The sequence below is a fragment of the Oncorhynchus mykiss genome, chromosome 2 (genome assembly GCF_057628025.1).
Source record: "Oncorhynchus mykiss isolate SJ-2025 chromosome 2, ASM5762802v1, whole genome shotgun sequence".
In the NCBI taxonomy this organism is placed as follows: Eukaryota; Metazoa; Chordata; class Actinopteri; order Salmoniformes; family Salmonidae; genus Oncorhynchus; species Oncorhynchus mykiss.
Window position 1 is genome coordinate 15760001 of NC_143023.1, and position 17854 is coordinate 15777854.

Below are 17854 nucleotides of genomic sequence, written 5' to 3' on the forward strand. Positions count from 1 at the left end.
ATTGGGTGACTGTAGGATCCTGCTTTGTCATCTGGAAGACAAGAGAGGATAGTTTGCTCTGCTGCGCATCTCGGCTTGTCCGTGAAGGCTGTCACGAGCGTGCGCACACACACACACACACACACACACACACACACAGTGCGTATTGACAGAGAGCTGACGGGCCATCAGAGTACTGGGTTTGTCCTTTCTAATTAGAGAGAAAGCGAGAGATGCTGTTTTTCTTCATCCTCTCCTGTTACTGGGGTGAAGGCTGTCTGAGGGTATCGACAGACGGCTGATGGGACACACACACACACACATTCACACTCACACACTAACACACTTGTCGGGGAGTCAGGGCTGAGTTTGATTTCATTAGATGTGGAGTTTGTCCATTGGGCTGTGAATGATGAACAGATATTCAGCCACAACATCTCTCATCAGATACCTGATGGCCAGAGTAGATCACTTTCATATGTAGCTATGCAAGTCAACACCTGATGACCAGAGTAGATCACTTTCATATGTAGCTTTACAAGTCAACACCTGATGGCCAGAGTAGATCACTTTCATACCTTAAGGGAACATTTTGAGATTTTCCATATGGTTAGTGAGAAAGTCCACATTGCAAATTACTTACTAGACGTCCGACAACTTTTTTTAAATTCGCGGACGGCGTCGGGTCGACGGCGTCTTCCAGGAGGTCATCAAACGAACTCTCTCAGACATTCGGTGTCCGTTTAATAAAATGTAAAAATTTTGGTCATTTTTCTGCTCTCCCGGTAAATCCCACAAGAGGGCGAATGAAATCATATTGCAAATGTACAAAACATCACCAATCACAACATTGCCTTATCTTCTAAATGGAAAAGATTTTGAAGACGAAACTTGGTGAGCATAAGTTTGGCATAATGGGCAGCTGGCCCCGAACAAGATGGCGTCTCTGGCCTCAACGGTTTTTGAGTTATGGTAATTTTTCTGGGATTAAAGGTCAAAAATGAAAATAGAGCAATAATTTTTGCGCTTCACGTCAGAGGAAATGAACCTCTGGTGTCAATAAAAAAAGAACCAGTCATTTATCTATCGTCATTTAAGACAAATCGCACAATGTCAAATTGATGATGTTCAAAAATATATATATTTTTTAGTTACAGATCCAGTTGCAGCATGTTCATTTGAATCTTTTTAAAGTGTGCTTCGGAGCTCTGCAAGATTTCTGGGATTTTCTGGGATTTTCTGAAATAACACACACTCACTAAACCCTCCGTAAATAAGTCAGTTCTTAACGTAAAGACTTATAACTCAAAATTCTATAAGTGCCTACCCCAAGGAGGATATGTGTTCACTTTCAGCTTCCTGTGTAAACCGGAAGTGCCTTAAAATGTTGTCATAGGTGCTATTTTGAAGGGTTAAAAAGGTCTGATCTTTTCAAAACTTCATATGTGTTATTAGGCAACCCTTATGAACTGTAAATCAGTAATTTCTCCCAACAGATGTCAAAGAAAAGCTCACACACACACACACACACACACACACACACACACACACACACACACACACACACACACACACACACACACACACACACACACACACACACACACACACACACACACACACACACACACACACAGCAAGGATGGAGTGACAAAGTGCGGTGCTTACAGACACCCAGATCCTGCAATGGCATTACCATAATCTCTAGGTTGTGCCGAGTTCAACGAGATGCCCCACTTGACTGTAGCTCGCTCGGTCTAAGCGCAGCGACCATGAGAAAAAGTAGGCGCATAATGAAGCCTGGCCCTAGTTTTCATTTGTTTTTGGGTGACAGTGGGAGAACCTTTAGGGTGAGAAGCACAATTTGACCTCAGGAACGTTCCTGAGGTCCTCCTGATCTGTGCAAGCCTAACCTTGACTGTGTGGCATTAACCCTTAACAGTTAAAAGAAGGTGTTTACATCAAACAGTTTTCAATGACTTCTCTCCCTATGGGAATACATTGCCTGCACCCCTAAATTTGACCTGCAGCCTATGTGGGTTATGAATGTCTTATGAACCTGTCTTCGATGACAATCCATCAGGCCACTATGAGGTCTACATGTGTTGATTTTAAGCTTCATGGAGCAACCGGAAGTGGTTAAAATCACCCTAAAAGTGTTTTTCCATACCCAACCAAATGCACGTGCATTTGCAATATGATTCAACAGTGAAAAACATCTCCAAATGGACATGATGAAATCAACACAAGGAGTTCATCAGGCCAGTCAATTTAGCATTTCTGCAGTGTTTTTGAGCATGTCAAATTATTGATGGTACATGGCAAATGGACATAAAATCCTGATTTGGCACTTTCAAATCTTTCATATTGCATTTGGACATTTCTTATGGCATTTGGCCCCAAAAAAGTGACTTTTGACTTTGACTTTGACTTTTGACTTCTTATGAAATCATATTGCAAATGGACAAAACATATGCCTTATGCACAAGTAAAATATGTTCATATGTAGCTGTACAAGTCAACACCTGATGACCAGTGTAGATCAGAGTTTCTCTTTTTCTCCATGTCTCCGCTGAGAACTGAGGTGAAAGTTGCCCACATGTAATTTGATACATATTTGGAGTGGTGGTGGTGAGACACACGCACACACACACACACACACACACACACGCACACACACACACACACACACACACACACACACACACACACACACACACACACACACACACACACACACACACACACACACACACACACACACACACACACACACACACACGCACACACACACACACACACACACACACACAGCGCTGACTGTGTGATGGTAAATCCCAGTCTTAGTATCTCAGTATGGATGGTACTCTCTTTCCATGGCTTTGTGGTCACGCTCCACTCACGTTAATACACACCAATCTGGCCCAGTCACGCTCACTAACACTGGAGAGAGATGGAAGAGAAGAGAGAGGAATGACAGGAGAGAAAAGAGGAAACAGTAGAGGCTGAAGAAGAGTGAAAGGGGAAGAAAGAGGATGAAGGTATTGGGAACAGTCAGAACCGACAGGGAGAGGTAGATGAGATGAGAAGGGGAACAGTCAGAACCGACAGGGAGAGGGAGTTGAGATGAGAAGGGGAACAGTCAGAACCGACAGGGAGAGGGAGATGAGATGAGAAGGGGAACAGTCAGAACCGACAGGGAGAGGAAGATGAGAAGAGGAACAGTAGGAGGCATGGGGGGAGGGAGGATTGAAGGGAGGTTTAGGGGATGTGAAAGAGAGGAGAGGAGAGAGAGTGAAGGGAGGGTTAGGGGATGTGAAAGAGAAGAGAGAGTGTGAAGGGAGGGTTAAGGAATATGAAAGAGAGCAGAGAGTGTGAAGAGAGGTTTAGTGGATGTGAAAGAGAGGAAAGTAGAGATAGTGAAGGGAGGGTTAGGGGATGTGAAAGAGAGGAGAGGAGAGAGTGTGAAGTGAGGGTTAAGGGTTGTGAAAGAGAGGAGAGGAGAGAGTGTGAAGGAGGGTTAGGGGATGTGAAATAGAGAAGAGGAGAGAGTGTGAAGGGATGTGAAAGAGAGGAGAGAGTGTGAAGGAGGGTTAGGGGATGTGAAATAGAGGAGAGGAGAGAGTGTGAAGGAGGGTTAAGGGTTGTGAAAGAGAGGAGAGGAGAGAGTGTGAAGGGAGGGTTAGGGGATGTGAAAGAGAGGAGAGGAGAGAGTGTGAAGGGATGTGAAAGAGAGGAGAGGAGAGAGTTTGAAGGGAGGGTTAAGGGATGTGAAAGAGAGGAGAGGAGAGAGTGTGAAGGAGGGTTAGGGGATGTGAAATAGAGGAGAGGAAAGAGGGTTAAGGGATGTGAAAGAGAGGAGAGGAGAGAGTGTGAAGGGAGGGTTAAGGGATGTGAAAGAGAGGAGAGGAGAGAGTGTGAAGGGAGGGTTAGGGGATGTGAAAGAGAGGAGAGGAGAGAGTGTGAAGGGATGTGAAAGAGAGGAGAGGAGAGAGTTTGAAGGGAGGGTTAAGGGATGTGAAAGAGAGGAGAGGAGAGATAATGAAGGGAGGGTTAAGGGATGTGAAAGGCCTCATTCCTATTGTAGTGATGTAAGTAATACTAATACTAATACTAAGTATGTAATGCTGGGCATGGTCTGAGCTCACTGCTACATACCCCTTTGATAGACACAACAATCCCTCACACAGCCATTCATGTGTGTGCGTTTCTGTGTGTGTTAGTGTGTGCGTGTGTGTGTTTGTGTGTGTGTTTGTGAAGCGTTCGTAATATGTGTATATGTGAATCACTGTGTTTGGTAGATACATTGGGGAGAACAAGTATTTGACACACTGCCGATTTTGCAGGTTTTCCTACTTACAAAGCATGTAGAGGTCTGTAATTTTTATCATAGGTACACTTCAACTATGAGAGACGGAATCTAAAACAAAAATCCAGAAAATCACATTGTATGATTTTTAAGTAATTTATTTGCATTTTATGTGTGTTTGGTAGATATTTGCATCTGAGTAAATTGGTCTGACTTGATTTGCATGTCAATGTCTCTGTCTCCCAGACCTAGATTAGAAATAAACACATTCACTAATCCCAAATTACCAGCACACTACAGCATGGGTCGTGCAAGGCGCTGTGTGTGTGTATGTGTGTGTGTGTGTGTGTGTGTGTGTGTGTGTGTGTGTGTGTGTGTGTGTGTGTGTGTGTGTGTGTGTGTGTGTGTGTGTGTGTGTGTGTGTGTGTGTGTGAAAGAGAGTGTTTTGAGTTTGTATGTTGAATTTGTGTCACGTTTCTCTCTGCATGGTTATTCGTGTCTTCTGATGTACATGTTTGTGTGTGTGTGTGTGGTCATATAGGAGGTTACCATGTCTGATGGTGGAATTCTCCTCCTGTGGGAGTGGTCAAAGTGGAGATGAGAGGTCAGAGTGTAAAATGAGAGGTCAGAGTGTAGATGAGAGCTGAGACCCCCACTACCACACACTGGCGTGTCCTGTGTTGTTGTGCAGAGTGCTTTGTTTGCAGTGTGTTCCAGTCTTCAATCCATTATAGCATGAAATACTCTTGCCACTGTGAAGCCATGGTGGTGGTGTTTACACCACACACACACGCACACACACGCGAGCACGCACACCACCACCACCACCACCACCACCACCACCTCCACCACCACTTGGTATGTAATCCCTCTGAGAGTTAGAGAGCCTCTCACAGCAGTCAGTCTCCTCTCAGTAGTCCTCTGTTTCCTCTGCTCACCGCTATTTGTTTTTCTACTACAGTGTCTACTTCTGTCTGTGCATCTTCCTCCACCTCCTCTACAGCTTGTTCTCCTACTTCACCTCCTCTCCTGTCTCTCTCTCTGTGTTTTCCCACTTTGTCTCTCTGTTGAAGGGTTGAAGGGTATGATGGATGTTTTAAAAACAGAAGACACCTGAGTGGCAACTCTAGATCAGATCGTGCTTTTGCCTGTGTGTGTGTGTGTGTGTGTGTGTGTGTGTGTGTGTGTGTGTGTGTGTGTGTGTGTGTGTGTGTGTGTGTGTGTGTGTGTGTGTGTGTGTGTGTGTGTGTGTGTGTGGTTGCTGTTAGGAGCTGGAGGTTCTTTTAGCCTATTTTCTGTTTCAGACTTGGTTGCTCTTAGTTTACAACAGGGACTCAGATATACAGTATATTCAGTTTTAAAAAAAGAAAGAATGAAACATCAATCATTACCTTTCTATGTAGTTTTAGAGAGAGTCAGGGATGCAGAACACCCACACACACACACACACACACACACACACACACCCACACACACACACACACACACACACACCCACACACACACACACACACACACACACACACAGCCAGGAACTCTTCTATCTGGGTGGGTCAACTGAAACACAAAATCAGCCAAACTAACCTGCAGCCATCCAGTCAGAAGGTTTCTTACTCTCTCCTCCGTATCTCTCAGACCCATCCAGTCAGAAGGTTTCTTACTCTCTTCTCCGTATCTCTCAGGTCACGACCCATCCAGTCAGAAGGTTTCTTACTCTCTCCTCCGTATCTCTCAGGTCATGACCCATCCAGTCAGAAGGTTTCTTACTCTCTTCTCCGTATCTCTCAGGTCATGACCCATCCAATCAAAAGGTTTCTTACTCTCTCCTCCGTATCTCTCAGACCCATCCAGTCAGAAGGTTTCTTACTCTCTTCTCCGTATCTCTCAGGTCATGACCCATCCAGTCAGAAGGTTTCTTACTCTCTCCTCCGTATCTCTCAGGTCATGACCCATCCAGTCAGAAGGTTTCTTACTCTCTTCTCCGTATCTCTCAGGTCATGACCCATCCAATCAAAAGGTTTCTTACTCTTTTCTCCGTATCTCTCAGGTCATGACCCATCCAGTCAGAAGGTTTCTTACTCTCTCCTCCGTATCTCTCAGACCCATCCAGTCAGAAGGTTTCTTACTCTCTCCTCCGTATCTCTCAGGTCATGACCCATCCAGTCAGAAGGTTTCTTACTCTCTTCTCCGTATCTCTCAGGTCATGACCCATCCAATCAAAAGGTTTCTTACTCTTTTCTCCGTATCTCTCAGGTCATGACCCATCCAATCAGAAGGTTTCTTACTCTCTCCTCCGTATCTCTCAGGTCATGACCCATCCAATCAGAAGGTTTCTTACTCTCTCCTCCGTATCTCTCAGGTCATGACCCATCCAGTCAGAAGGTTTCTTACTCTCTCCTCCGTATCTCTCAGACCCATCCAGTCAGAAGGTTTCTTACTCTCTCCTCCGTATCTCTCAGACCCATCCAGTCAGAAGGTTTCTTACTCTCTCCTCCGTATCTCTCAGGTCATGACCCATCCAATCAGAAGGTTTCCTAATCTGTGTCTGTGTGTGTGTGTGCGTGTGTGCCTGTGTGTGTGTGTGTGTGGGGGGGGGGGGGGGGTTTGTGTGTGGGTGTGTGTGTGTGCGTGTGTGTGAGCATGTGTGTGTGTGTGTGTGTGTGTGTGTGTGTGTGTGTGTGTGTGTGTGTGTGTGTGTGTGTGTGGGGGGGGGGGGGTTTGTGTGTGGGTGTGTGTGTGTGCGTGTGTGTGAGCATGTGTGTGTGTATGTGTGTGTGTGTGTGTGTGTGTGGGGGGGGGGGGGGGGTTTGTGTGTGGGTGTGTGTGTGTGCGTGCGTGTGTGTGAGCATGTGTGTGTGTATGTGTGTGTGTGTGTGTGTGTGTGTGTGTGTGTGTGTGTGTGTGTGTGTGTGTGTGTGCGTGAACCATGATTTCAGTGTGTGTAGCTCGTTGATCTCAGTAAGTCATTGGTTCGTTAGGACATTAAGTGTGTCGTAAACCTCGTTCGAAATCAGCCTGTCCCTATTGGCTAACGACTGTCCCTGCACACCTCATCAGATTACTCTCTCTCCGTTATGATTGATATCGTTACCACTTTATACACCATTACTACTTAATAGACAGTGTGTTTGTTTACCAGGCTCCGGAGCCATTATCGTTTAATAGCCGTGGTGGAATGGTCCTGGCCTTAATGCTCAGGGAAAACACTGGAATGAAACAATAAAACAATTACGTTTGGTATAGAGAGAAGCATTAAAGTGTGTATACAGGGAACAATTGTCCTTTTAACAAGCGTCACGGACCAGTGATTTGCACGGAATCAGAAGGAAGTTGTTGGTGTGTGTGTGTGTTGGCTCAACCTCTCAATTTCTAGCAAATAACATGAAGGGTAATCATATAAACACACATACTATACATGTGGGTATTAGTTTGTGTGTGTGTATAAGTGTGTATGCTTGGATGAGTGTGTGTATGTGTAACAGTGTTGCTTCCGTCCCTCTCCTCGCCCCGAACCAACTGCCACCCAGAAAGCATCGTTACCCATCGCTCCACAAAAGCCATGGCTCTTGCAGAGCAAGGGGAACAACTACTTCAATGTCTCAGGGCAAGTGACGTTACAGATTGAAACGCTATTAGCGCTCACTGCGCTAACTAGCTAGCCATTTCACATCGGTTACATATGTCATTTTAAGTGTCTTCAGTAAAGCAGAATCTTCAGTGCTATGTGACACTATAGGATTGCAACATTTTCTTTAGACACAAGTTAAGCAGTGATATGGAACGGTAATCACTACTGAGAAAGACTTCTGGACCAGGGGAGAGAGGGATGGATGGAGAGAGGGATTGATGGAGAGAGAGAGAGAGAGGGATGGATGGAGAGAGAGAGGGATGGATGGAGAGAGAGAGGGATGGATGGAGAGAGAGAGGGATGAATGGAGAGAGAGAGGGATGGATGGAGAGAGAGAGAGGGATGGATGGAGAGAGAGGGATGGATGGAGAGAGAGAGGGATGGATGGAGAGAGAGAGGGATGGATGGAGAGAGAGAGAGGGATGGATGGAGAGAGAGAGGGATGGATGGAGAGAGAGAGAGGGATGGATGGACAGAGAGATGGATGGATAGAGAGAGAGAGAGGGGGATGGATAGAGAGAGAGAGGGATGGGTGGAGAGAGAGAGGGAGGGATGGAGAGAGAGAGGGATGGATGGAGAGAGGGAGGGATGGATGGAGAGAGAGAGGGTTGGATGGAGAGAGAGAGGGATGGAGAGAGAGAGGGATGGATGGAGAGAGAGAGGGATGGATGGAGAGAGGGATGGATGGAGAGAGAGAGGGATGGATGGACAGAGAGAGGGATGGATGGAGAGAGAGGGATGGATGGAGAGAGAGAGGGATGGATGGAGAGAGAGGGATGGATGGAGAGAGGGATGGATGGAGAGAGAGAGGGATGGATGGAGAGAGAGAGGGATGGATGGACAGAGAGAGGGATGGATGGAGAGAGAGGGATGGATGGAGAGAGAGAGGGATGGATGGACAGAGAGAGGGATGGATGGAGAGAGAGAGAGAGGGATGGATGGACAGAGAGAGGGATGGATGGATGGAGAGAGAGAGAGGGGGATGGATGGAGAGAGAGGGGGAGGGATTGGATGGAGAGAGAGGGGATGGATGGAGAGAGAGAGGGTTGGATGGAGAGAGAGAGGGATGGATGGAGAGAGAGAGGGATGGATGGAGAGAGAGGGATGGATGGAGAGAGGGATGGATGGAGAGAGAGAGGGATGGATGGAGAGAGAGATGGATGGATGGAGAGAGGGATGGATGGAGAGAGAGGGGGATGGATGGAGAGAGAGGGGGATGGATGGAGAGAGAGAGGGATGGATGGAGAGAGAGGGATGGATGGAGAGAGAGAGGGATGGATAAAGAGGGAGAGATAAAGAGGGAGAGAAAGGGAGAAGTATTTTTTTAACCTCTTCTCCCTTTCTCTTCTCTCTCTCCATCCCTTTCTCTGTCCTCCAGACCTCTGCCTGCATGTCTTTCTCTTTTTCTCACCACTTCATTAAGTCAGGATTCCTATTTGAATCAGCCATATCTCCTTGCCCGTCCAACATATCATGTCCCACCCCTTCTAATGCAACTATACCCGATGCTTCTCCCTCTGTTTCCCCTGCCCCGCTACAAGGTTCCCCCTGCAGGCCATCACTGGGGCGGCAGGGTAGCCTAGTGGTTAGAGCATTGGACTAGTAACCGGAAGGACTAGTAACCGGAAGGTTGCAAGTTCAAACCCCCGAGCTGACAAGGTACAAATCTGTCGTTCTGCCCCTGAACAGGCAGTTAACCCACTGTTCCTAGCCCGTCAATGAAAATAAGAATTTGTTCTTAACTGACTTGCCTAGTTAAATAAAGGTACAAAAACTGAGTCTTGAGGTGCTAAATGACCTCCAAAAAAACATTTTATGTTTGTGTCAAATCTCCAGTTGGTAACCCATCCCTTACAGTAATTCACTATGGTAATTGAAATGGGGTGGCAGGTAGCCTAGTGGTTAGAGTGTGTTAGAATGATGGCTTACTGTGGAACAGGGGCAGAACGACAGATTTTTACCTTGTCAGCCATGGGATTCGATCCATCAACCTTTTGGTTATTGGCACAATAACCAAAAGGTTGATGGATCGAATCCCATGGCTGACAAGGTAAAAATCTGTCGTTCTGCCCCTGTTCCACAGTAAGCCATCATTGTAAATAGTAATTTGTTCTTAACTGACTTGCCTACTTAAATAAAATATGATTCTTCTTCTGGTGTTCTCAATCCTAGGTCCCACGCTCTTCTCAATTTACATCAACAACATAGCTCAAGCAGTAGGAAGCTTTCTCATCAGTTTATATGTAGATAATAGTCTTATACACAGCTGGCCCCTTCCAGGATTTTGTGTTGAACGCTCTACAACAAAGCTTTCTTAGTGTCCAAAAAGTTTTCTCTGCCCTGTTCTGATTACCTCCAAAACTCTTTCTCTGCTCTGTTCTGAATACCTCCAAAACAAAGGCCATGTTTTTTGGTAAGAAGAATACCCCTCTTCCCACCAGTGTGATTACTACCTCTGAGGGTTTAGAGCTTGAGGTAGTCACCTCATACAAGTATGGCTAGACGGTACACTGTCCTTCTCTCAGCACATATCAAAGCTGCAGGCTAAGGTTAAATCTAGACTTGGTTTCCTCTATCGTAATCACTCCTCTTTCACCCCAGCTGCCAAACTAACCCTGATTCAGATGACCATCCTACCCATGCTAGACTACAGAGATGTCATTTATAGATCGGCAGTTAAGGGTGCTTTCGAGCGGCTAGATGTTCTTTACCATTCTGCCATCAGATTTTCCACCAATGCTCCTTATAAGACACATCACTGCACTCTATACTCCTCTGTAAACTGGTCATCTCTGTTTACCCGTCGCAAGACCCACTGGTTGATGCTTATTTATAAAACCCTCTTAGGCCTCATTCCCCCCTATCTGAGATATCTACTGCATCCCTCATCCTCCTCATACAACACCTGTTCTGCCAGTCACATTCTGTTAAAGGTCCCCAAAGCACACACATCCCTGGGTCGCTCCTCTTTTCAGTTCACTGCAGCTAACGATTATGGACACTCTTACTGACAGTTGTGGCTGCTTTGCGTGATGTGTTGTTGTCTCCACCTTCTTGCCCTTTGTGCTGTTGTCTGTGCCCAATAATGTTTGTACCATGTTGTGTTGCTACCATGTTGTTGTCATGTTGTGTTGCTACCATGCTGTGTTATTGTCTTAGGTCTCTCTTTATGCAGTGTTGTGGTGTCTCTCTTGTCGTGATGTGTGTTTTGTCCTATATTTATATTTGATTTTAAATGTTTCATCCCAGCCCCCGTCCCCGATGGAGACCTTTTGCCTTTTTCTAGGCCATCATTGTAAATAAGAATTTGTTCTTACAGTTTTTTTTCAATGCTTAAGCACGATTTTCAAAACAGGGCCTGTGTTTTCAAAACACTACACACAATTACCACAACCACACACACAATTAGCAAAACACTACAGATCTTTTGCAAAATTAAACACTCTTGTAAAAACCATACACTTCTTTTTAAAAACCACACTTTGTTACCATATGAAACACACACGTTTCACATTACTATACTCTGTTTGTACGAGTTACACTCTGCTGTGATAAACCTAAACCACTTTTAGCACTTCTACTTCCATATGATTAGAGTAGGCTACTATCAACAAAGTACAAATATAATGTAAATTCACCAAACACTACACAAGACCAATGTTGCAGACTGAAGAAACTCATTTATTTCTCAACACGCCCAAAATGTTGACATGGAGAGTCATAATACTGTAACCAAACGTCACTTTACATATTGTAAGTTCAAAATGTAAAATAAATAAATAACTAGACATTGTCTCTTCGCCTAGCTGGATCTGGCCAGAGAATGTCATCAACATCGCAGGCAATGTTGTCATTAGCAAGACACCTTGGAAAGAAACGTCTTGAATGACGAATCCATCCTTGCATTGCTGCTACCTCCATCTGGTCACAGGCCTCCTCCATGGCTTGGATGAGGGGTACCTCAGCCTGGAGACGGAGATCATATACCTTCCACCGCCATGCTGAGAAAAACTCTTCTATAGGGTTGAGGAATGGAGAGTATGGTGGAAGATATAGGATGGTGAAATGTGGATGTTGCTGAAACCAGTTCTGAACCAGAGCAGAGCAGTGGAAAGACACATTGTCCCAGACAATGTATTGCATATGATCGATTTGATTTGCTGCTGTTATGTTGTGCAATTGGTCCAAGAATGTACGTATGAGTGCTGTGTTGTAAGGGCCTATATGGGCATGGCGGTGGAGGACCCCATTCTGTGTAATGGCTGCACAGAGTGTTATATTACCCCCACGTTGCCCTGGGACATTGACTATAGCCCTGTGGCCAATGATGTTTCTTCCCCTCCTTCGTGTTCTCGTCAGGTTGAACCCAGCCTCATCTACGTAAATGAACTCATGCTGGATCTCCTCTCCATTCATTCGTAAAACTCTCTGACAAACAGTGTCAGGCAAAATTGTGTAGTTCAGTATAGATCTAGTATACATATTACAGTACAGTAAAAGATTATGAGACAGAATGCAAGATCACACTGGTAAAGTGAATACATACCTCTACATAATCATGCCGCAGTCGTTTCACCCTTTCGGAATTGCGCTCGAAAGGCACTCGATAAATTTGCTTCATTTGAATATGTTTTCTCTTTAGGATGCGTGCCGATGTTGATGTTGAGACCTGATGGATATCGTTGAAAATGGCGTGGTTATTGACAATGTTAGCTTGGAGCTGCTTGAGTGTTATAGCATTGTTGGCCAAAACCATGTTTACTATCTCCCTCTCTTGCTGTTCTGTGAACATAGGAGGCCTTCCCCCTTGTCGTCCCTGACCCTCAATCCTATGTAGAAAAAATTCAGTATACAATAGTACAGTAATTTCACAGGAAAAGGTAACAGCAGTGCTGATAGTGCATAGAATACAGTACTGTAAGCAGTTACTGAAACCGTGCAGATGTTTTTGATATGATGATATTTTTACAATACCTACTTTCCAGTCGAAATGTTCTCATCACACTTGCCACTGCATATCGGCTTAGATTTGGCTGTACGCGCAGTCCAATTTCCCTCAGCGTCAGGCCGTGGTTGACAACGTGGTCAACCAGTGTTGCGCGGATCTCATTTGTCAGATTCGGTCCTCTTTGAGCACCTTCTTGTCTTCCTCTTCCTCTTCCTCCCCTTCCTCCTCCTTCTCGTCCTCCTCCTCGTCCTCCTCGTTCTCCTCCTCGTCCTCCTCGTTCTCCTCGTCCTCCTCCTCATCCTCCTCGTCCTCCTCATTCTCCTCGTCTTCACGTTCTCCTCCTCCTCGTCCTCGTTGTCCTCCTCCTCCTCGTCTTACTCTTTCGCTGACTCTTTCCATTGTGCTTGAAGACCGATGAACTCACCTGCTGCTTTTTATAGTGCTTATACACCTGATTGGTGTGTCTACAATTAAGCAAACGAGTGTTTGCACACCTTATGACTGTGTTGAACCAATTGGTTGGATGGGCTGATGTTTTGCTTCTTGAGTGTAAGGTTTTGCTAATAGTGTACTACTTTTAATTTTAGTGTGTAAGATATCCAAAAAAAACTGTAACTGACTTGCCTAGTTAAATAAAGGTTAAATACAAATAATAAAAATAACACACACACACACACACACACACACACACACACACACACACACACACCCTCTCTACCTCATGCTCTACCCATCTGTCTCTCTCTCTCTCTGTCTATCTTTCTCTTTATCTATCTGCTTGCTGAACAGTGGTTATATAAAGTGAGGCCTAAATGTGTGCTGTCTTCCGTGTTGGACACACACACACTCACACACACTCACACAACTCCCCCTTCACGCTGAAATAGTATGGTTAGCATTTTTCAGGTGGATCGCTAGCAGAACCTTCAGACAGAGAGAATAAGGTCATCACTGGACAGATAACCCACCACACTGTGACAACTGCATGGATATGTGTGAAACTGAAGAGAGAGACAGATGGATGGGAGATCAAGCTCAATACATAGATGTAGAGAAACAGAGAGATAGACAGATGGATGGGAGAAAAAGCTCAATACATAGTTGTAGAGAAACAGAGAGATAGACAGATGGATGGGAGATCAAGCTCAATACATGATGTAGCGAAACAGAGAGAGAGACAGATGGATGGGAGATCAAGCTCAATACATGATGTAGAGAAACAGAGAGAGAGACAGATGGATGGGAGATAAAGCTCAATACATGATGTAGAGAAACAGAGAGAGACTGTGAGATAAAGCTCAATACATAGATGTAGAGAAACAGAGAGAGACTGTGAGATAAAGAGAGAGAGGGGAAGAGGGTAGAGTTAGCCTGTGAGAGGGGAGAGAGAGACGGAGAGAGAGACGGCGAGAGAGACGGCGAGAGAGACTGTGAGAGGGGAGAGAGAGACGAAGAGAGAGACGGAGAGAGAGACTGTGAGGGGGAGAGAAAGACGGAGAGAGAGACGGAGAGAGAGACTGTGAGAGGGGAGAGAGAGACGGAGAGAGAGACGGAGAGAGAGACTGTGAGGGGGAGAGAGAGACGGAGAGAGAGACGGAGAGAGAGACTGTGAGGGGGAGAGAGAGACGGAGAGAGAGACGGAGAGAGAGACTGAGGGGGAGAGAGAGACGGAGAGAGAGACGGAGAGAGAGACTGTGAGAGGGGAGAGAGAGACGGAGAGAGAGACTGTGAGAGGGGAGAGAGAGACGGAGAGAGAGACGGAGAGAGGGGAGAGAGAGACGGAGAGAGAGACGGCGAGAGAGACGGCGAGAGAGACTGTGAGAGGGGAGAGAGAGACGGAGAGAGAGACGGCGAGAGAGACGGCGAGAGAGACTGTGAGAGGGGAGAGAGAGACGGAGAGAGAGACGGAGAGAGAGACTGTGAGGGGGAGAGAGAGACGGAGAGAGAGACGGAGAGAGAGACTGTGAGGGGGAGAGAGAGACGGAGAGAGAGAGTGATTATGACAGATAATACTGGTTCATACTCAGTACCTTCAAACCCCACTGCTGCGCTCAAAGACCTGCCGCCACTGTCCTCAGAGTGTGTGTCGAGTGTGTGTGTGTGTGTGTGTGTGTGTGTGTGTGTGTGTGTGTGCGCGCGCGCGCATGTGTGTGTGTGTGTGCGCGCGCATGTGTGTGTGTGTGTGTGTGTGTGTGTGTGTGTGTGTGTGTGTGCGCGTGTATGTGTGTGTGTGTGTGTGTGTGTGTGTGTGTGTGTGTGTGTGATCACTAGAAGTGGATTGGCAGACAGGCTGCGGCTGTATTTCCTGTCACATAAGCAACCTCTAACCTTCACCACTATGGGGGTCTGTCTCTGTTACACACACACACAAACAGACACACACACACACACTCAAACATACACAAAGACACACAAACACACACAGGGTATAAGTGTGCATCAATCTGTTCCTAGTTAGAGCCATCATGATGACACTGCACGTAACCCGGGGTTGAAGGTGTGCACTGTTGGAGACTCCAGAACAGCAGTGTTCTCCCTCTCCGTTCTCCATCTCCTTTTCTCTCTTTTTCTCTATTTTAGACACCCCTCTCTTTCCTCCCTCTGACCTCCTCTGCTCTCTCTCACTCTCTCTCAATTCTGTCAGAAACGGTCCCTTATCTTATGGCAGGCAGCAATGTAGTGCGATGCCATGTGAAAAACAGTCGTTAAATGTATTTGGCTAAGGTGTATTAAACTTCCGACTTCAACTGCAATTCTGCCCTGCATGCATTGTTTGTAGTTTTCCTACATGATCTATTACCAGTGTGATCAAGTAATACAACACATTATTTATTACCAGTGTGATCAAGTAATAAAACACATTATGGTCTGAAAGGAATAACCAATAATCCAAGCCCCGTCCTCCCCTCCCCGTCCTCCTCCCCGTCCTCCCCGAACACCTCCCCCTCCCCAAACCCCCACCATCTCCAGCCCTTCCGAGTCACCATCCCCTTCCCCCCCGTCCTCCTCCCCGTCCTCCCCGAACACCTCGCCCTCCCCAAACCCCCACCATCTCCAGCCCTTCCGAGTCACCATCCCCGTCCCCCCCATCCTCCTCCCCGTCCTCCCCGAACACCTCGCCCTCCCCAAACCATCTCCAGCCCTTCCGAGTCACCATCCCTGTCTGACTATGTGTAGACCAAGGCGCAGCGTACTTCGAGTTCCACATATTTTAATGAAGGTGAAAGCTAATACAAAACAAAATAAAGATTAAACGAACCTTGATGACATTGTAGTGCGAACAATGCAACTTAAGTATGATCCCCAATTAGAGACAACGATTACCAGCTGCCTCTAATTGGGAATCATAGACAAACACCAACATAGAAAAATAAACCTAGAACCCCACATAGAAATAATAAACTAGACCAACTACCGCCAATCGCGCCCTGAACCTACTCTAAATTCAGGAATTGACAGTACCCCCAAAAGTGCGGACTCCAACCGCAAAACCTGAAACAAAAAGGGAGGGTTAGGGGGGTGTCTAGTGTCGGTGGCGGCTCTGGTGCGGGGCGAAGTACCCACTCATCTGCCAGCATCGGGGGCGGCTCTGGTGCGGGGCGAAGATCCAGCCATGGACCCAGGCTGAACATATTGTCTGGACTGGGCATCGGCACAGGGGAAGGCTCCCGCCATGGAGAGGGACTGGATGCTGTGCCTGGACTGGGCCCCAACGCAGAAGAAGACTCTGGTCTTGAAGCTGAACTGGACACCGTGTTCAGACTGGGCATCGGCGCAGGGGAAGGCTCCGGCCATGGAGCTGGAGGTTTTGAACCGTTGACCGTCGCAGGAGGTTCCGGACTGTGGACCGTCTCAGGAGGTTCCGGACTGTGGACCGTCTCAGGAAGCTCTGGACTGGGGCTCGTCGCAGGCAGCCTGGTGCGTGGGGCCGGCACTGGTGGTACCGGGCTGGTGACACGCATCTCAGGATGAGCGCGAGGAGCAGGCACAGGACGTACTGGACTGTGGACACTCACTGGAGGCCTGATTCGTGGGACCGGCACTGGTGGTACCGGGCTGATGACACGCACCTCAGGGCGAGTGCGGGGAGGAGGCACAGGATTTACTGGACTGTGGACACGCACTCCAAGGAGAGTGAGAGGAGCAGGAACAGGATGTACTGGACTGGGGACATGCACTTCAGGGAGAGTGAGATGAGGAGGAACAGGATGTACTGGACTGGGGACACGCACTTCAGGGAGAGTGAGAGGAGCAGGAACAGGATGTACTGGACTGGGGACATGCACTTCAGGGAGAGTGAGAGGAGCAGGAACAGGATGTACTGGACTGGGGACACGCACTTCAGGGAGAGTGAGAGGAGCAGGAACAGGACGTACCGGACTGGGGACACGCACTTCAGGGAGAGTAAGAGGAGCAGGAACAGGATGGATGGGACTGTGGAGACGTACTGGAGACATGGTGCGTATAGCCGCCATCAATTGTTCTGGAACTTTAACACACTCCTCAGGACGAGTACGGGGAGCTGACTCAGGTGGCACCAAACTGTTCCTTTTTTCCATATCCCTGCGTCATCCACCAACTCAACAACTCTCCCATTTCTCTCTCCTCCAAATTCTCCTTCTTGGTTCACTCCTCGGCCCCGCCGACTGCTCCTCCCCCCCCAAAAAAATTATTGTGGTTTCTGTGGCCTTCCTCCCCGACTTCGTCGCTGTCCCTCCTTCGCTGCTTCCGCCTGCTCCCACGATAGGCTCTTCTCTCCTGCCACTATGTCGTGCCAAGTCCAGGATGTTCTCTCCCTAATCTCGTCCAAAGACCAGGATGCCATTACCTCCCGGGCACGCTGCTTGGTCCGTTGTTGGTGGGATCTTCTGTCACGTTCGTCATAATGATTGGACCAAGGCGCAGAGTACTTCGAGATCCACATATTTTAATAAAAGTGAAACTAAGCTAATACAAAACAAAATGAAGAATAAATGAACCGTGATGACAA

General features: G+C 47.0%; 1 protein-coding gene and 1 pseudogene across 1 annotated transcript in view; one reads left to right on the top strand and one right to left on the bottom strand.

The window, feature by feature from the left end:
- The window catches only part of LOC110512627 (ephrin-A3-like), a 142181-nt gene that overhangs the window by 42419 nt on the left and 81908 nt on the right, over positions 1–17854 (top strand). The window lies entirely within an intron of this gene.
- LOC149984880 (uncharacterized) lies at positions 239–15998 on the bottom strand (annotated as a pseudogene).